This window comes from Pongo abelii, chromosome 8 (genome assembly GCF_028885655.2).
Source record: "Pongo abelii isolate AG06213 chromosome 8, NHGRI_mPonAbe1-v2.0_pri, whole genome shotgun sequence".
Classification (NCBI taxonomy): Eukaryota; Metazoa; Chordata; class Mammalia; order Primates; family Hominidae; genus Pongo; species Pongo abelii.
The window spans coordinates 36,554,908-36,575,055 of record NC_071993.2 but is presented as its reverse complement, the minus strand read 5'-3'; the positions used below and the strand labels follow the sequence as shown (position 1 = coordinate 36,575,055).

Genomic DNA, 20,148 nt, shown 5'->3' with positions numbered 1-20,148 from the left:
TTCTGTAGATGGTAAATTAACCCAGTGGGGATTGGAAGAATATTTCTGTGTAAGAGAATTCTTTATTCATGAGAATAATTGGATATTGAAAAGCCATCATGTATGGTGTCTTGATTTGAAACTGTCAACTGCTATGTGAAGCCCCCTCCCTCCCTGTCCCCTCTCCTCCGTCCTGTGTGTCTTTGCTCAGCCAATTATGGAGTTGCCAAGATGGAGCAATGCCCAGAGCCCGGGACCCACGGTAGCTCCCAAACCACAGAGGTTGGGGCACAAACCCTGCGGCTTGAGAAGCTTGTCCTGATCTGCATTGTCCATTCAGGTCATTAAAGTGACCCCGGGAAGAAAAGGAATAATAACATTTGGGGGAAAAAAAGAGATAAAAGAATGGTCCACCTTGAAGGCGGAAACGTGAGCATGGGCTTTTGAGGTAGCGTCCTCTAGGCATTAAGAGAATGCCTAGTTTTTCCAGTCCCTGCATTTTGCAAGCATTCTTCCATATCCACATTCCGAACATATCATTTAGGGAGAAAACACCAGACAAATGCACTGGAATTTCACAAGTTATGAGGTAATTGCATTAGCACATAGAGAAAAGGGAAAGTATGCACAAAATCCTGATTGGCATTTCCCTGTTTAAAAGGCATTATTTTCCAATACCTGAGCACGCCCAGAGGAGCTGTCTCTGAGCAGCTGTGAAACAGAACCTTTTTACTTCAGGGTTAGTGCAGGGAGCTCATTAGCACCGCTCTACCCTCAGCTAAACAGCCTTGTTTGCATATTGAAGCAATAGAATGTGAAGGTGTTAAAAAGGAAGAATTGCTGCCGCTACTCCTGACTGACGTGTCTATCTGGGCTCTTGTGTTTACAAGAGAATAACGAAGCTGCCCCAAAGCCCCTACTGGGCCTGATTATTATGCAGAGGCTTCTTAGATTATGTATAATTGATATCCTTTTTCCCTCCAGCTAACCAATGGCAGCTCTCAAGAGTAATGCGAATTCTCCTGCATCTTACCATCCGAGCAAACACTGGAAATTGCTATCTTTCTCTCTGCTTAATAATTTTTAAAGACCAAAAAAGTGACATTTACATTTTTTAGAAGCACAATGACTGCACTGTTGGTGTGGGTTTACTGCTTAATAACAATCATTGAATCAAACAGTTGAGAGACGATGGAATTCAGGACTTGGTTAGCCTCTATGAGAGTGTGTGTGTGTGTGTGTGTGTGAATGTGTATTACGTGCTTGATAGAAATACACTGAACAACAGTCACTCTTTAAGGCAAAGTACTGCCTCTAATAAGCCCCCTTCTTTTTGGGAAAGGGAGGGTGAACAGTTGCTCAAGTTAGTGAGCCCTGTACATTCTAATCCCAGTTTACATTTGAAATGCTTCAAATGGAGCCACTACAACTTGCAGTTGCTAAACACACCCATGCCCTCTTATCGCCTTCCACTGGGGGTGGTTCTTGGTGTTTTAAGTCTTGGAAGTTAATTTTTGAGGAAAAAAAAAGTAATAGAAATGTGACAAAAACAGGCAGAGAGGACACAGTTCAGCTGGGTTGTTGCTCTGATCTCAGTTTATAGGCTGCTTGAAAGAGGGAAATGAAAGGCAAGTGGATGGGCGGTATGAAGTCTGCACACTCCAACCTCATGGAGACCAGCTCAGCCCCCAATGCAGTCAAGCTACCTAACCTCCTGTAAACATAAAGATCGGCATGTTACTTGGAGATTGGAGTGTATCAGCTTAAACACACCCACCAGAAGCTAGCATGACAACCAGTTCAGTGGAAAGGCAGCCCCAGCATGGCTCAGTACCTAGGGAAGTGTCCTGACAGTACAACACCTTCACCTGTCACCACATTCAGACACAGCTTCCATGGCAGTTTCCAAAAGAACATGGAAAGCTTGGATTCAAATTGGAGAGACTCATTCATTTCATAAATTTTGTTGAGCAAAATTTATCAGATGCCACAAGTTGTCCAGAAGCTAACTGCGAGTGAGCAAGATCAGGCTTACTGTCTAGGTGGGGGGAAAAGATGAGTGAGCACGCATTTGCAATCGACTGGGAAATATGCTAAAATAGAGGAGGTGTGGGGTGCGTTCAGAGCACAGGGAGATAAAACCTGGACCCCGGTCACCTGCATAATCAACTTGTACTCTAAGCCAGGAGACCCAGAAGACCCCTCATGTGGCAAGAACAGCTCGAGCTCAGGACCCAACCTGCGGAAATAACATAAGACCTGGGGAAGAACAAGGGTTTTCCAAAGTGAGTGGTTTAGCCTATAAGGCTGCCTCCTCCAGCCTTCTTCCAGTGGATATGGCATGACATGATTCTTTAATGGTAAACTACATGCTCCCAAAGAGTTTCTTACCCCCTTAATTGCTTTTTATAGACTTACCATAAGTTTTACTTAATTGTGGCTGGGTGCAATGGCTCATGCCTATAATTCCAGCACTTTGGGACAGTGAGGTGGGAGGACTGCTTGAGCCCAGGAGTTTGAGACCAACCTGGGCAACCTAGTGAGACTCCACCTCTACCAAAAAAAAAAAAAAAAAAAAAGCCAGGCTTGGCACACGCCTGTCATCCCAGCTACTTGGGAGGCTGAGGTGGGAGGTTTACTTGAGCCCAGGAGTTCTAGGCTGCAGTGAGCTGTGATCACACCATTGCACTCCAGCCTGGGCAACTGAGGAAGACCTATCTCTAAAAAAAAATTACTTAATTGTGTTTCAGTTGGTAACATGTTGGAGAACTTTGGCTCCAAAAATGACAATGTTGTACGAAATGGAGCTGTGCACATGAAGAGAGTGGAAGTTGGAATGGGGGAGAGTGATTCCAGCATTATTTTTATCCCCACCACTAACGTTTGGCTCAATTCAGCTGCATGACGTGGTGAAGAAAGAGCTAAATTATGAGAAAAAATATACAAAGGACAAAGGTATTTTCTCACCCTACAATATTTGTGCTGGGCCATACAGTACCCTAAAATTTCTGATTCTTAGTCAACCCGAAATTTACGAGTAAGTCGGATCATTAATCTTAACCATGACGCTCACCAATGTGGATGCACTCTGAGGAAATCCTAGCATTTTGTGCTTGGAGTTGGACTCTGGAGAAAATAGCCATTCCCTCGTGCTGCGACAGTTCCATTCCTGATGCAGACTTACAACAACTAGGTCTAAGGCTGGCCTTAGGGTGAGGCCAGGATGAGAGCAGGGCTTTTTGAAATTGCAAGGAGAAGCAGGTCAAACCTGGCCAAGGTTTCCCCAGTCAAAGCGCTTTCCTTTTCCAGGAATCCCTTTAAGGAAGAAAATAAGGAGAAGCCTGAAGCTTGCAAGCTGCTTAGCTGCCAGTCTTCCCCCAACTCTCCAACCTCCCCAAAGTCCTTGTCCCCTGCAACCCAGAAGCCACAGCTACAGAGCAAATGGAATCTCAGCCACGCTGCAAAGTCAAAGCCTCTGAGAAAACAGCTCAGGCGTGTATTTCAGTATCTTTCACTCTGTCTCAAGACTATGTTGGTCAGTGGCTATAAGTGTATTCCATGAACAGGGAAGTCTGAGTTTCTTTCCTATGTTTTAAATATTCCCCACTTCAATGAACTTATTTAGGACCAGAGTCAGTGGATATTCTATTGTGTAGCTTTCATTTTCAAGTTCATTTTTTTGGTTGGTTTGTTTCTTGGTTTTTTTTTTTTTTTTTTTTTTTTTTTTTTTGTCTAGACCTTCCTCCAGATCTGTTCTCTCCAGTTATCTTCAAAAACGAGACAGATTGTCCCTGATAAATTACAAAAAGAATTAAACAACCAGATGTGTGCGAGCTGCTGTCTGGTCCCTGTCCTCATTGTGTTGCACCAGCAAGAATATCAAAGCCCTTCTCTTTCCATTACTATGACTAACAGAATATGATGGTCTGATTCAGACTAATCCCTGCTAGCAGTGCTTGCAGTAACTCTGGAATTTCTCCATGGCATTTCTTCTACAGAAAGATAGTCTTTGGAAGGGAAAAGGCTGCCTCTATTTTAATCAAACAGAAACAGTAAGGCCCATTAGTTATCGTAACCACTGTGCAAATCGCCCAACAAAGAGAGTGTCCTTCATGAATCAATATGAGGACCCTGTCCTGCCCTGAATGGCAAAGACAAGGGTAACTGGCAAGAAGTTTAAGACAGTTGTGTGTACAGAACCAGGACAGTCCCAGACAGAAAGGACCAGTGCCAGAGCCACCAGTATTGAAAAAGATGAAGTTCCTTCCCCCGGGAGTGCCCAGCCTGCTGGAGGAGAGAATTTTGCAAATAAAATAAAGTGGAGTAAATGAAACATGGAGAAAAGTTCGAAGGCTGTTAGCAGTCCGAGGAAAAGGAGGCTGACGTTCTTTGGATACATGTATGATAGTTTCACAGAGAAGGTGAGTAGTGACTTAGGCTTTGAAGTGGGAGTAGGAGTTTGCTACACAAGAGGGAGAAGGCAGCTCTAGCAGAAAGAACAGTCTGTCAAAAGGTGAAGAGACATTTAAAAAGGCAAAATCTAATGGAAACAGGGACAAGGCCCTGACAGATGTAGCGAGACATGGGGCGTCACGTTGTAAGCTAGTTGTCATGGAAATACCTTCATAAAAATTAGTAGATATTCCAACAATAGAGGGTTATTGGAGATTCAGTCTAAAAAGAACCTCCTACAATTCAGAGCCCCAGTTAGCTCTGAACAGTAAACTTTACTTACTCAAAGATTCATTACTTGGTAACCTCAACTCTTTAGCACAGAGTCAAGATCTAGAAAACTTTCGAGCAATTATATGGGTTTTTCCAAAATTGCTGCCTAAAGATCTCACACGGTTTTCATAAAAGAGAGCTTCAAACTCTTCCTTGGAGTCTATATATGTTTGTGTTGAAAATAATTCCAAAAAGCTAGACTATCTTCCAGAATTTAAAGTGGTAAAACTGAAGGGATGGGGAAGGCTGTTAAATTGACTTTGACAACATTTAAAAATAATATTTAAAAACTGAAGAAAGCAAAAAATAAAGAAGTAAAAAATCCTAGTGATCTGACACAATGAGGTTTAATTTTCTTGATGGATGAACATTCAATGTTTAAAGTTTTAGAGCAGTAGGGTGGTAAGTTTCAGTGACAAAATGTGGATAAATATTTAAAATACCTTGCTTTTATGTTGGTGCTGATGAAACAAATTGTACATGTTATTAAAATACGTCTCTAAGCACTAAAAATCTATGCCACTGTAATTTGAGAGCTGAATTTCTAAGAAACTGCATGTTATCAAATGATATCATAAAAGCAACTGTTCAAATTAGCGATCCTCAATCAGAAATGATTTTGCCCTTCAGGGGCCATTTGGCAATTCCTATAAATATTTCTGGTTGTTAAGACTGGGGGAGGGAATGCTACTGACAGCAGGTGGGCAGAGACTGGGATGGTGCTCAGTGTCCTACAATGCACAGGACAGCCCCTCCGCACAATCATAATCCCGCCAGAAATGTCAATGGTGCCAGTGTCAAGAAATCTGGATTTACTTTTTTCAGCTTTTGTTTTAGGTTCAGAGGGTACATGTGCAGGTTTGTTACAAGGGTATATTTCATGATACTAAGGGTTGGGTTTCTATTAAACCCATTGCCCAAGTATTGACCATAGTACCCAATAGGTAGCTTTTCTTTTCTTTCTTTCTTTCCTTTTTTTTTTTTTTTTTTGAGACAGAGTCTTGCTGTTGTGCCCCAGGCTGGAGTGCCGTGGCCCGATCTCAGCTCACTGCAACCTCCGCCTTCCGGGTTCAAGCAATTCTCCTGCCTTAGCTTCCTGAGTAGCTGGGATTACAGGCATGCACCACCACGCCTGGCTAATTTTTGTATTTTTGGTAGAGACAGAGTTTCACCATGTTGGCCAAGCTGGTCTTGAACTCCTGACCTCAGATGATCTGCCCACCTCTGCCTCCCAAAGTGCTAGGATTACATGTGTGAGCCACTGTGCCCAGCCCCAATAGGCGGTTTTTCAACCCTTACTTTCCTCCCTCCGTCTCCCCTGTAGTACCCCCGATGTCCATTATTCCCGTCTTTATGTCCATGTGTCCCCAGTATTTAGCTCCTACTCACAAATGAGAACATGTAATATCTAGTTTTCTGATTCTGTGTTAACTTGTTTAGGATAATGGCCTCCAGCTGCATGCATGTCCCTAAAAAGGACATGATCTCATTCTTTTTTATGGCTGCATAGTATTCCATAGTGCATATGTACCACATTTTCTTTATCCAATCCACTGTTGATGGGCTGCTATGTTGATTTCATTTCTTTGCTATTGTGAATAGTGCTTCAATAAACGTGTGAGTGCATGCGTCTTTTTAGTAGAATGTTTTGTTTTCCCCCTTTGGATATATACCCAGAAATGGGATTGCTGGGTGAAGTGGTAGCTCTATTTTTAGTTCTTTGAGAAGTCTCCAAACTGCTTTCTGTAATGGTGGAACTAAATTACATTCCTACCAACAGTGTATGAGCATTCTCTTTTCACTGTAGCCTCACCAACATCTGCTATTTTTTCACTTTTTAATAATAGCCATTCTGACTGGTGTGAGATGGTATTTCATTGTGATTTCCATTTGCAGAAAAAAACTGATTTACTTGAAGGAAAATGTGTGAGGGTCTTAACTGTTCTATACTTATAATATCAAATTTATTTCTTCCTAGGGGATTTCCAACAATAAAAAGGATCCATAGTTAAATACAGTTGTGTATACATTTTAACTACTAGCTAAAATAATAAATTATGTATCAAACATGAAAAAATTAATGTAAATATTACTAAGCAAACAGTGGTGGGAAGCAGCACATAGACTGAATTGAGATCAAGGAGCCCATCAAAATAAGTTGCAGGCCGGGCCTGGTGGCTCACACCTGTAATCCCAACACTCTAGGAGGCCGAGGCAGGTGGATCACCTGAGGTCAGCAGTTTGAGACCAGCCTGGCCAATATGGTAAAACCCTGTCTCTATTAAAAATACAAAATATTAGCCAGGCACGGTGGTGGGCACCTGTAGTCCCTGCTACTTAGGAGGCTGAGGCAGGAGAATCACTTGAACTTGGAGGCAGAGGTTGCAATGAGCCGAGATCGTGCCACTATACTCCAGCCTGGGCAACAAGAGCAAAACTCAGTCTCAAAACATAATAATAATAAGTTGCAATGTGGTTCACAACCACCACGATAGGCGAAATCAGCACCAACTCGGAACGCAGTGGTGTGTATTTGGCCACAACGTGCAATGGCTTCTTTGCCTACATGAAAAGGGGCAGTTCCCAATGATTGGAAATCTCCCTATAGCTGAGAATTATATCTAGAGTTTATAAATCATGTCACTAATTAATCAAACTACATTTGGTTACGAAAATTTGTGAAAGTGAAAAAAATGGTTCTGCCATGGACTGAGCTCTGGGAAAAAGGTCTCAGGCTATTTTAAGGCTTAATGAAAAATGGGGGTTAGCTACATCTATAAATTTATATTTGACTCATATAAACTGATCTCCACAGTCATCTAGTACCAGCTTTAAAAGAAATCCTGAGATTTTAAGGATCCTCAAGGAAAAAAAAAATGGCAGTTGGGAGAATCAGCTCAATTATAATATTTTAAGATTTATTGACTTTAAAGATTTTTGATAAAATTAAAAAGTTTTTGAAAGTATTGAAATAAGCCATTAATAGACCATTTCATAGGAATCACACATCATCCCACAACAGTTATTTCTAACCAAATGCCCTGTTTGGTTACAGTAGGATACATTTTACATTTTTTTTTTTTTTGACAAGTTCTGGCTCTATTGCCCAGGGTGGACTGCAGTGACCCGATCTCAACTCACTGCAACCTCCTCCCAGGCTCAAGCCTTTCTCCCACCTCAGCCTCTCGAGTAACTGGGACTACAGATGCACATCACCACACCCAGCTAAATTATTTTGTATTTTTTGTAGAAAAAGAGTTTTGCCATGTTGCCCAGGCCTGTCTCGAACTCATGAGCTCAAGAGTTCCACCCACCTAGGCTTCCCAAAGTGCTGGGATTACAGGAGTGAGCACTGCACCCAGCCTAAATACATCTTAATTTCTAGGAAACCTAAAGACACAATAATACAAATTTGCCAAATGTATTGGTACATCAATCACTTTATTTAATATAGACCCCAAAATGAAAGAAGGAGGCGTGAGAGCAGGCTGAGTTATTCTCCCAAGATGCATTAGATGCATCGTGTTGGATAAAAAGTGAGTCCAGGATGAAGGAAGAAATATTTTATGAGATCCTCAAAGTCCTAATGTGTCCCTAGAGCAGAAGCTAAGGGCCCGGAAGAAATCTGCGCTACTTCAGCATTTTGTCATGGCACAGGTGAAGTTGTGACAGGCTCATAGCCAAACCTCCAGATGGCTTCCTAAATGACCACACAGCCATCCTGTGCAGTGGACCATAGCCAGCTGCCCTCTGCTACCAGCACTGTTGGGGACTAGGAAAGCAAGGGGTCAAAGGGTGCTGGAGGATGTTATTTTATCCATATACCTCTAACACTGCATTTTGTGGATTCCATTCATTGTTATGGACCTACCATTCTGCCATTCATGAAGTCAGAAAGCTTTTGAACCACAAGCCACTAGAACTTCAAGTTCTGTGAAGATAGAGGCTAAGCTATACTTGTCTAACGATTAATACTGAGATTTACCTCTACCGTCTTTTTTCTCGAACGTGCAACATAAAACATAATGTTAAATAACATCTCAATAGATCGCTAGAATTAACTCCTTTCTCCTAATCAAAATCCCCAACAGTATACAAATATTTAAGTAACTTATTTGGACTTCTCCATAACTTTATGATTGGTCAAGAACTCTTGAGAACATTGGGTTTTTATAATATATTTCTGTAACATTACCTCTTCTGAGATAAGACAATGATTAGAAATAAAATTTGTGTTTATTCACTTTCAAATTAATCAAAATGTGTCTCCCTTTTGTTAACATTCAGTTAATTTAAATAGTCTTATAACTTTTTCTGAATGTGTATCTTTGTACCATTTATACTTATTTCTTATTTTCACATGGACATTTTGCCTCATGCTCACGGAGAAAAGGATTCATGCTTCTGTTAAGGACTGGTATTGTATTGGATTTCTTTCAGTTCCTCTCATTGTGAACCAAAAGCCCATGATCAATTGCAGCCATGATTATGAGAACTTTAGAAATAATTATGAGGTAAAGCCAAGGGGTCAAGGTGTCACTGAGACCTCCTTTCTTTTTATTGCTGTGTCTAATATTTTCATTTAGCAACCTGGGATGAGGTCTTCTTGATATGAAAGTCAGAAGTATATAGACGTAGTAGGTTTCTTAGAGATTATTCCTATTCAAAATGCATACTATTTTTCCTAACAAAAAGGAGCTGGCATCTGAAGAGGTTCAGTGACTCTTATGCAGAAGAAGCTACTGCTAACCAGCAACACCATTGTAAGTCTAGTGCCAGACTCCAGTCCCAGACCCTCCCAGCTGTACCAGGTTATTTTCTTATACACCCAGCAATCTCTTAAAGGTGGAACCACCCTCCCCCTAGATACCAGGGTGTTAGGGGCTGCGGGAGCAAGAGTACAAAACGGGACTCTCCTTGCACTGAGTTAGCTGCCAAGTGGGGAAGATGGAAAAGCATCCTCTCCACTCTGCCAGGTGGCAGGGAAGACAGCCTGGCATCTCTGCAGAGCTAGATTGTGACAGATTCCTGCTCAGCTCTCAGGGAGCACTGTCTGATCTGCCTGCAGTGAGTGACAGCTGTGACAGGTGTAAATATCCTGTGTTGTAAATTTCATGAAAGCAATATACCTGGGCCATCTGGCACAACACTGCAGCCTGCTGTGCACTCCCCCTCCACACCCCAACTGCTGGGAGAAGCACAATGCAAAGCCCACGCCCCGCCAGGGAAGGAAGAGCCAGGGCCGCAGACAAGGCCTCCAGACCATCAAAATCATTGCAGCCGCCGGGTTGGAGCCCGGGCTACGCGGCAGTTACTGCTGAAGTAAATGTTTTTACATCAATCAATTTACTCTGCTCAATGACTCTGTAACTGAGATAATACCCTCATATCACCAATGAAGACACAGACGCAGAGAGGCTAAATCACATGCTCAGTGTCCTGAGCTCATCGGCAGCTGATCCCTGATTGAAACCCAGGTCTGTTGACTCCAGTGCTCACGATTTTTATGACTACACTAAAACATTTTAATCCTTCGTTTCCTCCCTGTGTTCCTCTGCTCCATTGCTCCAAGAGGTGATAACAAGGGTTTGTTAATGTAAGAAAAATCGGTGATCTGTAAACTCTCAGCCCTAGAAAGTCTAAGCAGAACATTTTCTTAGTCTTTTAGAGGCTGCTGTGGGGCCAGACATAATAGTTAAACAGCTGGAAAAATCACTTTAATGACTCACCACAGCTGTACTTTCTTTCTTTCCTTTTTTTTTTTTTTTTTTTGGCACTGGCTGTTTGGATTAAAACATGGAAAATGTAATGAAATCTTGTAAAGAGGAGAGTGAAAAAAATGACAACAGAAGCTGAGTTCTGAAATGCACTGAGATATGATGACAGACAAAAGCCATCACACGGGTGAAGTGCGGGGGAGTGTTGCACTGCGTCCGCGGAAGAGCAGGCCCCCAAAACCGGGAGGCTCTTTATGCCAAACATCCCCACACCTTTACGGATCGTGCTGATGTGTTTAAGCGTCCATCACCAGTTCGTCTGTGTCAGCTGTGGAACCGTGGGGCTGATGTTTCAGAAGAACTCTGTTTAAGAGAACCTAGGCTATACCTACAAATTATCCCTATACACAAATCAGGATTTGTGTGGCATTAGGAAGCTGCTTAAAGCAACACTACTAAAGAAACTAACAATAAAAGACAACTTTGAAAAGCATATAATTTTTCAGGAGTTCTCAGGACAAGATCACATTGTAAGACTCCATTATAGTTCCAGCTATGTTTTTACGTATCTGACAGTGACTGCATCCATAGCCAGACAGCACATGCTCAAGCACACTAGGTGATCACTGAAAACATGGTTGTGCAGTTTAGTGGTGCTTACTGTTGACTCTCCTTTCCAGCCAATCTGTTTCCCCCTGGTGTCTCTGAGCTGCCAAGAGTGAGATCTGGATCTCAGCTTCAGGTTCAACTCCACTCAGTCCCTAAGCCAATCTTGCCTCAGGCTTATAGAACATCAGGGCCTCTCCCATCTCACGGAGGTTGTGGAAAATGTCTTGTCAGTTCAGTAATTCTTGTTCCAAAATACCACTACCGTGCCTACCAACCCATGTACCAGTTATCTTTATTACAAAACAAACCATCCCAAAACTCGGTGGTGCAAAATCTCCACTCATTTAACCAGTTATGGTTTTGGGTCCTTGCAGTGAGAGTGGGGTGTGGCAGGGACAGCTGGGCTCTGCTCATGTGGTATTGGCTGGGTGTCCTTGTGCACCTGCAGTCAAGTGGCAGCTCAGCTGGCGACGGGCTCATCTTAGGTGGCCTCACTCACCTGCCTGGTGGTCACCTGGGGCTGTTGGCTGAGGCACTTCAGCTCTCTTCCATGTGGCCTCTCACTCTCCAGGAGGCTGAGCAGGACTCTATTTCATGACGGAAAAAGCATTTCAAGAAGACAAGAGCAGAAACTACAAGGGTTTTTGAGGCCTTACTCTGAAGTCACGCCCTGTAATGTCCATGTCACCTATTGGGCAAAGCAAGTCACAAGGGCAGTCCAGATTCATGGGTGGGAAAATAAGCTCCACCTCTTACTGGGAGGGGCCTCAAAGAACGTGTGGACATTTTTAACCCAACTCAATATGCTTATAGCATTAGGTGATGCCCTCTGTTCTGTATATCTGCATCCTTTTTTTTTTTTTTTTAAGAGATAGAGCCTCACTCTGTTGCCTAGGATAGAGTGCAGTGGCACAATCACAGCTCACTGCAGTCTCATTAAAGGCTGGGCTCAAGAATCCTCCTGCCTCAGACTCCCAAGTAGCTGGATCTACAGGGCACAGCACCATACCTGACTGATTTCTTAATTTCTTGTAGTCACAAGATCTTGTTATGTTGCCCAGTCTGGTCTCAAACTCCTGGCCTCAGGCAATCCTCCCACCTTGGCCTCCCAAAGCACTGGGATTATAGGCATTAGCTGCAGTGCCAGGCCCCATATATCCACATTCTTTAACTGTGATATTGAATCTATTTTCTGACATTGGTTAATTCACTGGGTCTAGAGTCCTATTCTGAGTCACAGCCTGTTGCATTCTGGCTGTCCCCTGTTCCTCAGAGAATAACTGTACCCCTAGAGCCTGGCTGGGCTCTTGTTCCAAACAGAAGCATGTTCTGATCATGACAAAAACACTGTGGGTTTTTTCTTTATCCATAAGATCAGAGCACCTATATGTTAAAAGATTATTCATCCAACAAATATTTACTAGGCTCCTGTTACGTGTCACTAGATATTAGATACTTGAGTTTCTGATCTTTAGAGATTGGATATATGCATAGGTAAATTGCATTGTGATGTAATAATTGTGGTACAGAAATAGGAGTAACAAGCTGAAGGGCACCCAGGGCTGGGGAAGCTTGACAAAAGAGGGGATCTTTAAATTGGGTCATTAAGGGTGAATAGGAATTTGTCAATGAATAGTAAAGAAAGGATTTTCAGGTGAAAGAAACTGCAAAGCTATGGTGAGAAACTAGATCAGATTTAGAAAAACCTAAGCCCTGTTTTATGTGGACATGGAGAAAGGCAGAGGGAGGCAAGACTCGGGAGGTTGGTTAAGTCATTTGGGAACCACCTAAGTGGAGGGGTTGGGTTTTTATCCTGTGGGCTAGAATCCACCTCCTAGGTGTTCCCAGACTTGGCTGATCCTCAGATAGCCGGGATGTCAGCCCAGACCAGTGAATCAGGAGAGCCTTGGAGCCTGGGAGTCTGGTTATTAAAAACTACCCCGGTTCCTCTGATGACCAGCCATGTTGGGAGGCATGCCGTCATCTAACAAGGGAGCTCACAGAAGGGCTTAAAATAGGGAAAGGGAGGTGATGACATTGAGGTTTTGGAAAAGTGAGCCCAGCAGCAGTGTGGAGTTGCATGGCAGCGTAGGGAGAATGAGAACCCAGAGGTAAGGCTGGTGCTATGACCCAAGGAAGACAGCAGTGGTGAGGGTCTGCACCAGGAGCACAGTTCTACGGGGAAGATGAGAGTCAGGCTGAAGAGACATTTCTGTGGAAGAATCATCTGAATTTTATAGGGAAGAAGGTGAGGGAAATAAGAGAAATAAAGAAGAACACTATGGTTTCCATCTCTGAAGTGTAAGTAGACAGAAATGCCATTAGATGGGGTCCGGCGTTTAGAAGAACTGACTTGGAGACGAAAGAGGAGGCGTTTCCTCTCGGACTTGTGGAATTTGAGATATCAATGAGACACCAGGGTGGATTTGTCCACATAATAGTTGGAAATGTGGATTTGAAGCTTACAAAGTAGGTAAAGAGCCCTAAATGTAAAGACATCCACCAAGAGATGGTAGTGGAAGCCATGGCAGTAAATGAGGTGACTGGGCATCACGCAGAGTCCTAGTTCTCAGACTCCGAGGTGCACAAGAATCATCTATGAAGGCTGCAGAAGGTGTACTCCTTGAATCTCTCCCCAGGGATTCTGATCCAAGAGGTCAGGGATGTGGCAAAGGGGTGAATATTTGTAACCAGAAGTCTACAACCATATTCTTAAGAAACACAGATGTGGACAGAACACAAGGAATTATCTGAGATAATTGCAGACAGCACCAGAAAATAAGAGAGGCAAAGAAAGAGAATCTGGCAGTAGGCAGTGTTGTGGGCTCAATGATGCCTCCCGCCAAATTCATATGTCAAAGTCCTCACCCCTGGTACCTGGGAACGTGGCTGTATTAGAAGATATGACCTTTAAAGAGGTAATTACAACAAAATGAGGTTACATAGATAGCCAATGTGATGGGTGTCCCTATATGTGCAAGAAATTTGGACACAGATATCCAGAGAGGGATGACCATATGAAAATAACAGAAAAACATGGTCATCTGCAAGCCAAGGAGAGGCCTCAGAAGAAATCAACTCTTACTGACACCTTGATCTTGTACTTCCAGCCTCCAGAACTGTAAGGAAATAAGTCTAGGTTGCATAAGCCACTTGGTCTGTGGTACAGGGTTGTGGAAGCCCTGGCAGACTGTTAGAGAAGCTAAGGTGCAAAAGCAGGAAAGTCAGAAATGAAAGCAAGAGGAAGTGTACCAAAAAGATGCAGGAAGGCATGGTCCACTGTGTCTCATTCTACAAAGAAGTCAATGACAATGAGACCTGGAAAGAGGATAATTGTGAGGTGATGTTCGCAAGACCAGCATCGGCAGAATAAGGCCATAAGGAGGAAATGACTAGAAGCTGGGCACACAAGGAGCTGTGGACTCCTCTTTCCAGAAGCGTGGCAATTGTGAACTGGGCTTTAGGCTGAGGCCTTGAAGCAGGGCACACTTGAGAAGAAATGTTTTTAAGATGGAAGAGTTAAACGTATTTAAGAATAAGAAAAAGGACCATCAGATAAGGCTATATGGAAGACTTTTAAAAAGTTTTGTTTAAGTCTGGGGTCAACTGGAAAGTTGGAAGGAAGCTAGAACACCAGGGTAGATAGAGAAGAAGGAGAAAGGAAGGAAGAATGAGGAGGAGAAGGGGTATAAAGTATGGGAGAAAGAGGAGGTTACATGTTTTTCTACCACAGAGAAGCAGCAAAAAAAAGATGGATGAAATGATAAATGAATTTGACGTGGAAGATTGGGCGAGGAGGAAGTTGACAATCTGTGCTCCTGAAAATAGGCATATTCTTTTCTAGTAGAGTAAAAAGTGTGGTCATCAGCTGGGAGAATTAGGGTCTGCGGGTGGGTGAATTTTTCTTTAGATTAGCTGTACACACTTTGAATGGGAACCTGTATGCTTACAGTGAAGTGTGATGATGCAGGATAACCTAATTTTATCCAATTCCCCAAATAAACAAAAGGGACATTGGACCCACCAACTTCTATCATTTTCTCTTCAGTGGACTAATTGCATCTGAAATGGGTCCAACCTGGCTGCACAAGGAACTGTTTGGTCAACACAATACTTAAAATTCAAGGGTATGAGATGAGAAAGAGAACCATCTGGGCATGTGAGTGTGCAACCATTTTATACAATCGAGGATAGGCTTTCCTGCATTCAGCTTCCAGCTTTTCATTGAGTTTCCTATCTACGTCAATACAGTTGTGGGTAGCTACAAGAGAGGCAAAAATAAAGAAGATTTAGTGTTTGATCTTCTACAGGTCATAATCTAATAGGAAAAAGAGAAATTGCATTCAGCATAAGTGCTGTCCTGGAGGAGGGCCTCAGAAGCCCTCAGTGGCTTCTTTCACTCCTGATACCCACTCACCTTGTGATAAGTGCTTTGCTCTCTGTTAGCCACTGCTTATGAACTCGGCTGCTTTAATGGGGACCCCTGAAAATTTTTACAAAAGGGCTTCAGGACCAAAGTAGTGAATTCCTAATAATGGAATTTCAGACTCTGTGACAACTGAGTGCAATTTGGAGGAAACAGGTGTTGCTTGATGCCTGTTAATCAACCTCTCTGGGTCTACGGACATATCGGGACCCAGGGTTTGACTGACCTATCACATGGTCTGACAGCGCCTACAGTGGTTGAAATCGGGACCACCCATGCACACCCAGGATCCACTGACATCTTTCACCGTCAGGGTGGCCATCCTGTCCTTGCCATGAAAAAGGCATCCCACTCCTCAGACCAACCACATTTGTAGCTGGCATATCTATTTCTTGGCAACCAGAAGGCAAGCTGTTGCGTCTGCCAGCCTTCCCCACCTGTTATGTGTCTCGCTCCCCAACAGCTGGTGAAAACCAATATCACACTGAGCACCAGCCCCTGCTGTGGTGGTGGACTTGGCCGGGGAATTAAACACACACATGTTCATTCGGGCTCCTTCTGATTTTGCAAACACATTGTGACAAGTAGCACACCATCCTGAGAAGAACCACAAAGCCTTTGGTTTTCATTACATGAAACGCCTCTGGTTAAAAATAAAAAAAGAGAGAGCTATTTTCTTTAAGCATCATGCAGTATCATACTGCAGATTTTGGGTGGAGCCTCATGCACCCTGCCTGGAGGGTCTGTGTGCACCACTCTTCAATGCTCTGGGCTGAATTCTGCCTTGAGTTAGGCCAACCCTCCTAGCAGCAGGAAGCCAGAATGGGAATCTTTTCCCAGACATAGCCCAGCAGGGCTAAAATTTTCCCAGGCAGAGGAAAAAAATGATGATCTTCCCTCATCTCTGGCTCCATTTATCTATAAGGCAGCTATTTGACATGTTGCATTCCTCTGTTGTAAATAAATCCAATGATGTGAGCCTTCCAGGTTATTGTTTTACTGTCAACTATCAGGTGTCATGATCCATATCTTGATACAATAAATTTAAGACTCTAGATCTAGTTGGGTCCACCTGTCACAATAGCCAGGCTGTGCTGATGAACAGCCTGGCAGGACTGGTACTATGGCCTTAAATAGACAAGCAGTATAAAAATCAGTAGATGGTTTTGTTTAGTTACCATGATTTTTAGGATACCTTGCAAGGAGATAAGAAAAACAGCAAAGGGCAGACACATGGAAGTCCTTTTTATCACTTTTTATGCCTAAGTGTTCCACTATTCTCTGCTGAAACACACTTATTGGAATCTGTTTTAAGTATTCTCAACCTGTTTTTTCTGCAGCTGCCATCATCCCTTCCACTACTTAGATTTACCTTGTGGTATCTTTATGTTAGTCCTAGAAAACCTGAATGCGGAGAACACCCAGTGATTTATACATAAATGTGCAGTGAAGCCAATATGACCCCTGTTTCCATTGCATTTTCAACCTGATCTCTAAGCAAAGAAAGGAGAGGGAGACTTTGACCTTGTCTTATTTACCTTTGGTTACTTTTCTTTGCCTATGGAGTAAAATCCAAATTCCTTAACATTCCGTCAACAAACATTTGCACCCTTAACATTTTTATAGTATGGCCCTAATATATAGTATAACCCTATACAAAAAAAAAAAAAAGCATCTATCTACAGAAGATATGGCAGACAAACCATAAATGTTTCCTGAAAGAATAAGAGAGTGACCCAAGGCGTAAAAAAAGCACATATCATTTCCCTATTTGTGTTAGTGGCCTCATTGCAGAGATAAAATATTTATTTTAGAGTTACCATAACCATGTTTAAATCAATTAAGAAATAGGCAAGGAGCAGGAAGATGGAAATTAAGAGTATGTTCATTGCTGAGAATAACTGCGTTGGAAAATGTGTGTTGTGAGGCAATAATGGACTTTCTAACACAAAACCCCAGAATAAGACAAACCCACCTAGTTGCAAACACATGTTGAAGTTGTCCCCAGGAAACTTCTCAAGCAGAGAAGCAAACTATAATATCTGGTAGCCTGGCTCCTGAGAGAGGAAGAGAGGGGAAAGGGCCAAGCTATGCCCACCCGGTTTTTTATCCCAGCCTCACCAATCAGGGTGAGAAGCCAGAGTGTTCAGGGAAAAATTCCTCCCTCCTGGAAACAAGAGGAGCTGGGAATAACTGTACCTCCCCCATTATAATTCATCATGAAAGCTGTCTGACACAATATGTGGTTACCTGACAAAGGACTAGTGTGGACAAGAATTTTAGGGGAGGTACCATGCTGGAGTAAGGGAACAAACCAGGCCTGAGTCTCAAAGGGAGGATTTGAATGGAGGAAGAGGCGTTCTTAGAACTGGAGGGAATGTATTGGAATGGTGTTTGGGGAAGCTGGAAGTGAGCATAGAATATCCAGCCTGACTTCCCCTCCCCATCCCTATCACATCAGGCTCCAGCCACACCATTCGCACTCATCACTCCCTACACATGCCTCTCACGTCCCAGTCTCTGTATCTCTGGCTGCACTGGTTTGTGTGGCTGCCTGCCCTCCCACCTCACCTCTACCTGTAGTTACCCTAAAGATCCTCCAACATTCACCTCAAAGGCTGCTCCTCCAGAATGCCCTTCCAGACCTCCTTGCCACCCCCTCCCTAAACGGAATTCTATGCTCCACTCCTGGATCTCGCCTGGATTTTCCTTCTGGCACTTACCATATTCTGCACTCTTTCTTAGTCATTATTAAATACACCTGTCTCCCTAACAGGACTATAAAATCTGGCCAGGCATGGTGGCTCAAGCCTGTAACCCCAGCACTTTGGGAGGCCAAGGTGGGCAGATCACTTGAGGTCAGGAGTTTGAGACCAGCCTGGCCAACATGGTGAAACCCCATCTCTACTAAAAATACAAAAATTAGCTAGGCATGGTGGTGGGTGCCTGTAATCCCAGCTACTCTGGGAGGCTGAGGCAGGAGAACAGCTTGAACCAGGAAGGCAGAGGTTGCAGTGAGCTGAGATGGCACTGCTGCACTCCAGCTTGCACAAGAGTGAAACTCCATCTCAAAAACAAAAACAAAAAAGACTATAAAATCCGGTAAGATAAGGAACCTGTCTTTTTATCCCTCAAAAGTCTAGGGCTGCTTGTGTTCAATGAATGTATTTTTAATTATAGGAATCTCAAGCATTGGAGTATTACTTGGATAAAAATTAATCTTCTTAGTTTCTGAAAAATCCTTCATAACCACGCATCTTAAAAGAAGCAGAGAAGCTTCACCAGCCCTGCCTTGTTTGTCTTATAATTAACAAAAGAGCAAATTAGACCTTTTAAAAAAATGCAAGTTGGATTCCCAGACTCAACTGCTATCACTATCTCTAGCTCACATGGTGAAATTAACTCAGGTGTCTTTAAGGGTAGGTATTTAGGCACAGGAAAAACTATTTATGGTTACTTTGGACTTTAAAATTATTATGTTTATTAAAGATACTAATCAAAATTCTTTATGTTTTACCTAAGCTTTTAAACTTAATTTATAATTCAATAAAGATCTTTAAAGATTTATAATCTTATATATTTTAATTATTTATAACGTATTATTTATAATATGATACATTTAAAAACCATTCATAAGGAGTCTTCTACAACTTCATTAATTGCCTTAAACTGCATACCTAAATGTAATATATTTGATTTATCTTACGTTCTTCAACTGCCTCTAAGAAGTAGATCCTTTCTAAAATATGTTTGTATAAATGAAATAAATTTAATGCATAAGCTTGACGAATTTTAAATTTTATTAATATATTAATACTGTTTACACAATTAGTAAACTTAGAACTTTTGAAGCACAATAATATCAACTATATTTTAAATTTGAATCATGAGGCCTATTTGTTAGATATCTTGATTTGGCCACTATTTAAATTGCCCAAACATGTACAAATAGATGATTCTTAAAGAGAGTACTGTGGGTCAGGTTTACTTAGTTATTTCTGTAACTGTGCTCATCATTCCCAGGATAAAATGGTGTTTATGGATTTCCAAACAAGTGGGGATTTCCAGCTTGTTCCAATTTAGTTAACCAAGATTAATTATTAACCAGAGAAATTTGGAGCTGAGCTGCAGAAGAAATCAAACTCCTGGGCTTCAGCAATCCTCCTGCCTCAGCCTCCCAAAGTGCTAGGATTACAGGTGTGAGCTGCCGTGCCTCGCCCCCAGTTCTTAGAGATAGTAATACGACACCCCGTTGGGTTCTGCATATCTCTCATGGCTTTGTGAAACTCTTTAATTCTAACAGTAAAGTCATGCTATTAAAGACAAACACATGGAAAAGACGTTTTACACTGCAGCTCCTGACCTTACTCAAAGTGGACTTCCTCTTTGGATACTCATGTTCCCTCCCTTGCTTTGCTTTTTCCATAGCACCTACCACCTTCAAACATGATGTAACGTAACGTCACTTGATTATTAAATTTTCTCCCCACCAACTAGAATATGAACTCCATGAGGGGAGGGAGTTTCGCTGTCTTGCCCAATGATATATCCTTGCACCTAGAACAGTGCTTGACAGTTATTAGGCACTCAACAAAGATATGTTGAATCACTGATCATGAGAGAAATGCAAATCAAAGTCACAATGAGATACCATCTCACACCAGTCAGAATGGCGATTATTAAAAAGTCAAG

The 20,148-nt window shown here is 42.4% G+C and overlaps 1 long non-coding RNA gene across 1 annotated transcript; it reads left to right on the top strand.

The window, feature by feature from the left end:
• The first annotated feature begins 12,584 nt into the window (after nucleotides 1-12,584).
• On the top strand, nucleotides 12,585-19,774 carry LOC129048513 (uncharacterized). Its single transcript, XR_008510886.2, has 4 exons — nucleotides 12,585-12,707; nucleotides 15,079-15,189; nucleotides 18,637-18,875; nucleotides 19,480-19,774. It is a non-coding gene; the product is annotated as an uncharacterized LOC129048513 (long non-coding RNA).
• Nucleotides 19,775-20,148: the final 374 nt, after the last annotated feature.